The sequence below is a fragment of the Calliphora vicina genome, chromosome 1 (assembly GCF_958450345.1).
Source record: "Calliphora vicina chromosome 1, idCalVici1.1, whole genome shotgun sequence".
Taxonomy (NCBI): Eukaryota; Metazoa; Arthropoda; class Insecta; order Diptera; family Calliphoridae; genus Calliphora; species Calliphora vicina.
This window is the reverse complement of record NC_088780.1, coordinates 1,766,115-1,774,014: the sequence shown is the minus strand read 5'-3', so window position 1 is coordinate 1,774,014 and position 7,900 is coordinate 1,766,115.

Sequence of the window (7,900 nt, the reverse complement as noted above, 5' to 3'; positions counted from 1 at the left end):
GAGGATTAAAAATTAAGACTTTAACAGGGGTTAATGTGGGGACCGACTTGAAATTTACGGATTTAAATTTTGTGATTTTATGATTTTAGAATGGATCGATATTAGAAAATTTTTATATTTTATTTATGGGTAAATAAAATACAAAATCTATTTATACCCTACACCATCATAGTGGGGGGAGTATATTGGGTTAGTGCTTAAGTATAACAATCTGCTCAGGATATAGATATCCAAACCAAATTCAGCACAAATATGTTTTATATAAACTGAACTTATACTACCAAATTTAGTACCGATCTGTCCATTATTTTCCATAGCTCCCATATAAGGACCACCCTCGAAAATTTCATTAATGAGCATAAATCTCTGGTATCCAAATAAAATTCAACACAAATAAGTTTCATACATATGCAAATCACCAAATTTTGTTACGAAATCACTCTCGAAAATAAATTATTGAAATTTGAAGAATTATTGAATGCTCATAAACTCATTATGTGGTGTTATGTGGTCGGACTTGACCGATTGTACTTATTACTTATTTTAATTGGAATTTTTTTAAAATTTAATTTTTTAAATTTTTTACATACATAGCATGGTAGGGTTTGTCTTTTTAAGTAGTGTTATCAAATAAAAACAAAAAAATGTATTTAAACAGTAGTATGAATATCGTAATATTAACGTTTAATTTCAATTTTATTTCTCATGCATTCCAAACAAATTTGAATGAAATTGTAATTGTGGTTTTAGACACAATCAAGCATTTCAATAAAGAATAAAATGTCTAAATGTTTGTGTATTCATCCATGTATACATTGTGCATATTGTAATCAAATCTTAATAAGAGGGCAGAGGGTAACATAGAGACGAGACGAAATTGTCCAAAAACCAAAGTCTGTTATCGAAAACCTAACTCTTGCAACAATAAAATGACATGTTAGTCAATGTATTTTGTTGCTGTAACAGACATATGATTTGTTGCATTTTTGTTTTACAATGCAGAGTGTCTCCTCGTCTCCATTTATAATTTTCTATGATGAAGGGTTTGTTGAGAAAATAAATCAATTTATGTTTATATATCGGTTTTGGTTCTTTTACCATTTGACCACCTGTTTGAGACATATGCAATTTAGCAATTGTTTATAGAAAATCACAAATCGTATCAATCAAATTCCATTGAAAGGACTCTTCATGTAAAATGTAACAAACGAAATTTCTGACACTGGCAACTCAATTAAGTTCAATTGCCACTCCTGCGTTGTTGATGTTACTGTTGTTGTTGTTGTCATTGGCTTCGTTGTTGTCATCATCAGAGATTGAGTTTGTATTCAAAATTCAATACAAATTCACGCAAATGAAAGAATGAATGAATGAATCTACATCAATGTGTTGAACACACATACACAAAACTACTACACACATTTACGTATATACACACGCACACATACTTAGATACATGTATGTATACATTAAGCTGATACAAAAATATACATGTATGTATGTATCTACGACAATAATCACATATCGCATAATCAACACAATAATTTATAATAATATTCGTACATATTTGAAATAATGTTGCTTTTGCTACTCATGAACATTTTATAAAAAGTCTGTAATTATACTAAAATATTTGTATTCCCGAACTAAACCTCTTGAATTCTTTGTGTGTCTGCTTACAACTCAAAGAAAACTAAACATAAATATTGCATCTTCCTAATGTAAATATATACGGCAACGTTGGGGTTAAAACGGGTCAAAAATGTGCATTTATTGCATTTAAAGTATATTTACCATTTTCTGTAGCCAAAAATCTAATTACAAATTATGACGAAGATCGGTCCATAATTGGCTTTTGTCCCGTATTATACATAAACCTAAAAAAAACACTTTAATACTAAAAAAATGTCTGAAATAATTACGTGTCGATATAAAATTATTCACAAACAATAATTGATAAGCCGTAATTGACCCTAACTCCTATATAAGGTATGTCCCGAAAACACTTGAATACTCTGAAAACCCTTAAATATATGGATTTCAAGGTTAATCTATGAAGGTAAATATTTTAAATTTTTTAAATTTAGAATTTTTTTTTTAAATTTTAAAAATATTTTTTCCGATTTTTACCCATTGTATACGTCGTTGCAAAGGTCTTTGAAATATCTATCATTAGATATCCATATTGTCTATATTAATGACTTAGTAATCCAGATATAGGTCAAAAATCGAATCAAATATAGGTTGTCCTAGTTTTTTCCTTACATCTCAGCCATTTGTGGACCGATTTTAAATAGCGACCGAGCCGGAAGAATTTCGGAGATATTGATGTATGAATCGTGTATGTAGTTATTTGGGGGCTTCGGAATGTTGATTTCAACACACAGACGGACATGGCTATATCGATTCCGATATCTATAACGATCCAGAATATATATACTTTATGGGGTCGCAAATGAAAAATGTGGAAATTACAAACGGAATGACAAACTTATATATACCCTTGCCACTCATGGTGAAGGGTATAATAAATATGTATGTGAAAAATTTTATAACAAAAAATTCGGGCTAATAAATATTTTTCCCGATTTGTTTGTAATTTTTGTAATTACCATTTACGACCCCTATAGATAAACAAGTTGATAAGCGATGTGCGTATGTTGGTGGAAATCAAATTTCCGAAGGCTTCATATATTTTACGGTCCCCGAACCTGGATACCAAATATGCGTTAGTACTGAAAATCATCAAAATGGCTAATATATGATAAAAAAACGACTTCCTCGATTTTTTTGCGTATTTGTGTATTATTGTATATTATTATACCTATTAGGCTGGGTCGATTTGTATGGACGATCAAAAAGTAAAAAATCGTGAGACATAGATAGAGACATAGAAACATAGAAAACTTATAAATTCATGTTTGTGTCTAACCAAACAAGTAACAATTTAAATTTTAAACAATTACAAACAAATTTAAAGAAAATATTTAAAAAATTCAATCGGTGTTTTGGTTTATGTACAGAAATTAATATTCGAGATAAGTTTCACGAAAAATGGTATAGCAGAAACGCAATCTACGGAAAATTCTAAGAAAGTTTCCTCAAGAAACCATAGGTCTAAAATCAAGTCCTATCTTGTGCATTTCGTAGAAAGATAAGTAGAAAATTTGACAATTGATACTTTTAAAACTGCAGGTTATTATTCACAAATGTGTGTATACATGTAAAATATATTAGAATTCATCATCATCAACAAACATTTGCAAACATACTCGTACTTAAAATGATTCACAAGTAGGTACAACTTTGTTACTTTGTTAATAATGCAAACGTGTAAAACTTTCAGCTTTCATACAAACATAAGAGAGCTATCTGAAATAGCTTTTCACAAGCATAGATGGGGGTAGTGCACTAATTTTGCAGTTTGCACTAATGCTTAGTGATAGTGCAAAATTAGTGCAATCATTTTGTTCATATTTAGTGATGAGTTGAAAATTAGCAGCCGCACTAAACATTAGTGATCGTGAGTTAAAAAATTTTGCACTCAAAATTAAATTAGTTGATTTAAAAAAATGCAATCATCAGTTTATTGCAACTTTTTTGTATGCACTAATTGTGCAGCTTCAAATTGTGCACTAAATGTTTAAGCTCAAAATGGTTTAAGTTTAATTCTGTACACTAATTTAAAACTTAAGACTAATATTTCATTAAAAATAACAAAAAATATTTAAAATTTTTATTTTTCGAATTTGGATTAAACAATTTTATGACTAATCATTTTTGAAAATTTAGTGATAGTATGTTTAATACAGCTTTTTTTGATTGCAGGTTAAAATTTTGCACTAATTAATTGTAGTGCAGATTTTTGCACTAAATCTTCGTTTAGTGATAGTTAAAAAATTATCACTATCACTATTTTTTTTTTAGTGCTAGTTAAGAAATAAGCATTATCACTAAAGCTGATAAAAAATAGTGCAAACTAAATTTGTTGCAATATTAGTGAGTGATAGTGCAATGCTGATTTCAATCAACATTTAGTGCACTACCCCCAACTATGTTCACAAGTACATATTTCTGTCAATAGACAGAATAGATTGTAAAATGTCCAGGCATTTCATTAAACTACTATCAGTGTGTGGTCTATTGAGTTAAAAAGGTCAAATTTTTCTCAAATTAGTCGGACTAGCAGTCCTGTCACAGAATTCAATTCCGATCTAAAGTGAACGTATTTCGCTTATTCAGAAAAAGTAAAACGAAAATTTCTTTCGGAATGAAACCAGTTTCAGTTTTCAAAGCGGAATTGATATTTGTTTGTAATTATTTGTTTTCTAAAAATTTTAATCAATTTCCGTACCAAAAACTTCACTTTAGTTTTAGTCCGGAATTGAAACCATTCCGAACAAAATGTGTGACAGGCCTCTGTATTGTATATTTTTGCTAAATTTATTATTTACTAGTTGACCTCCTCCGGCTTCGCCCGGTAGCTATTTACTAATGTTAGTTCTTCAAGTTTCTCCAACCCACATACACCTGCCTGTTCTTATTTATTTGCAAATAAAATATCTAAATTTGTACTGCATACTTTAGGGGGCTTTTTTTATTACAGTTGACAGGATTCAAAAAGCCGGTTTTAGCCGCCATTTTTAATTTTTTTTTCTATACAAACCATTTCCTGAAAATTTCGAATCGAATAAAAAAAAAATCATCCAAATCGCTCCAGCCGTTCTCACGTGATGACATTACATACATGGACCATTTCATTTTTATATATATATATAGATTTCATCAAGCGATTTTCGTATACATTCCTAAGACATTTATCAAGTTTAATTAGTAAATTTAATAAATCTAGACTAGTCGCAATGTATCAAATTGATATCAATAAAAAAGGCGCATTTTAAAATAATCTTTTTATTTCGAAAACATAAAAACAATATTTAAAAATGTATTTAAAATAGTAAAACAAAAACGGAGGGTTAAAAGACAAAACGGTTCAGTTTTTTTTATAAGATATTAACTAGCTTTAGTGCGTAATATATAATTTAAGTAAATCGGTTCAGTATTCTGAGTTTTATTATTTTATTTCAATTGAGCTTATCCTTTCATCATAGGAACAATGTGTGAAAAATTCTGCAATATATTTTTTAACTTTTTTGGAGGTTGGAAAAATCCTATTTTTACCGATTTTTCCCATTTTCAATCCCAAACATTTTTAATCAACAATGAATATTTGAGGAAAATTTTATTCCTCTAAGTCCGCCACAAGACGCCCTATCGTACTTTCAACAAACGGACGGACAGACTGACGGACTTAGCTAAATCGTCTTAGAATTTTATAAGGCCCCTGAAAATATACAGTCTTTGGTTCTACGAACAATATTTCTATACCTTACAAACGGAATGACAAATTCAATGTACCGCCTTGGTGGTTGATATACAAATACATGTTATTATACCTTGCATAGACTTTCCATTCTACCCTCGAATAAAAATGCTAATCTATGTATATGTATGTATGAATTTAAATTTCTAGATATGTATATGTATTTGCATTTAAAATACACAAACATATTATATACAATATATGTATAGATGTATATATGTATGCATAAGTAGATATGCATTAGTATGTACAAACTACCCAGCAGTTAAGCAAGTAGTCAATGTATCCCTTACAGACAGTAATTGTCACAAATGTCTTATCACTTGGCTGACTCCATTTTATATATTTTGGTCATTTGACACGTGTGTGCACTTTGTAGTGCATAGAGAAGACAATTGGTTACTTTATGCATCGCAAGTAATCTAGAGACACTTAAGTGTCTCTAAGTAATCTAGAGTGTAGTCACTTTAAACGTTTTGTGAGTAATTCGTACAAACTGGTTTTTTACAAATTGTGTTAATATAATTCTCATGCAGTTTATTGTTATTTTTGCTTAAGTATACTGATATCCCATGTAACATCACTTTAGTGTCTCTTAGTAACCTATGGTGAAGTCACTTCAAACTTTTTTTTGTACAGCACTTTATTTTACCCACCAGAAGCGTTGACACTACTTTCGATCAGCTATCCGATAGTCACATTGTAATCAAAAGGGCATACACGTGTTAAAATAACTAATCAAGCAGCTGAACAAGTAACCAGTTACAAAGCTAGCAAGGTAACTGACGCTATGTAACCAGTATGTGAATCCAATGCGTTGCCTACTTTGGACTAGCTATTAGACAGTCCCATTGTAATCAAAACGAGACAATTGACCCCCAGCCTAGGACATGCCCGTGTTAAAATGACTAGCCACGTGGCTATTAAAGTAACTAGATCCCACCCTAAATGATGGGTAAAATCACTAGTTCGGTACTGTCTCCTAGAACTGCTGGGTAGTACAAATACACACACACACTCACTTTTATATTGTACATATTTTCATGTACTCAAATGCAAGTACGCTACTTACAAATGCATTATAGAAGCAACATGACTCTAACAATTGTTGCATGTCAACTAGCAAAGACTTTCTTGTTACATTCAAATCTTATGCGGTTTAAAAATGTAAATGTGTTTCTATTTGAATTGCATGCGATTGTGTGCGTGTAAGATTGATATGGTGTGTGTGCCTGTGTGTAATGGCAACATTGTGTGGTGTTAAGACAAATGAGTTAGATTATGATACCGACAATGGCTGCTGCATACGGCAACTATGGTCTTATACATATGCACGTATGTAGAAGGAGTTCTAACTAGTTAAGAGTTCTACACTGAAGTAGATAAAAATAATCCGACTGATTAAACGGCTGAAGAGAGAGAGTTAAAATAAACAAAATCTTCAAAATTTTTATTTGATCATAATAGTCATTAAACTTGAAAAAGGCTAGCTAGCATCAATTTTATAACTAACATAACCTATAGAAATGGTAAAAACTTCTGAAGATATCTGGTGTCAAGTGTAGCTTCGCATCACTGTTACAATCACAATATCAATTGTTTACTTTGTGGCAGTGAGATGTTTGTATGTGTAATTGTACATGAAAGCTGGCAGCAAACTCTCTGCTCATTTTGACACTTATTGTGTGAATTTGTGTAAAATTTCAACGCATACAACCAGAAACATAACATTTCAATAACAAACTCTACCACAAAAACAATCAACACAAACATAAATTTTTGCAACAAAATATTGAAACTTCAACACAATGCATTTTCATGTCATTTTCACAAAACATTCATTAGTTCATACATACATTCATTCATTCATTCACTTATTCACTTGCTCTTGCTTTAACACATTTTCTAGTCTCCTCTATTCAATTCTATTTAGAGTTCAATACTTCACAGCCACAGCCGAAACAATTGTTAAAACATTCGTACATTTGAACAGACATACATACATACGTACATACATACGTACATACATACGTACATACATATGTATGTTGTTCTCACGTAGATTTTGGCTTAAAATACGATTTGAGTGGAAAATAAAACAATTGCAGAAAGTGCAAACAAGCAAACAACACATACACTTTATTTAGAGCTGTTCATGAATTTATTAAATTTTCATTAAACTGTTGTTGCCACACTTGCAACATGTCACAGCCGTCATTGTTTTACTCTTTTTTGTCAAACAAATTAAATTGTTTCTGTTTAATTAAGACATTGATGATCATGCTGGTGATTTATGGAGACGCTGTAAAACTACTTAAAACTACTTTAAATGTTGCGGCAAGTGAAAATTTTACAACGTTTGTGACACCACATGATGTTGTCGTCGATGACAACGATATTCTGGCAATAAACAATTTCGATGGGAGTTTCTTTAACAAAAATCAAATCATTTTTGACACATTGCAACCTACACAAGTGCACACTGACGATAATGATTTATTGTCACTATCGTTGCAA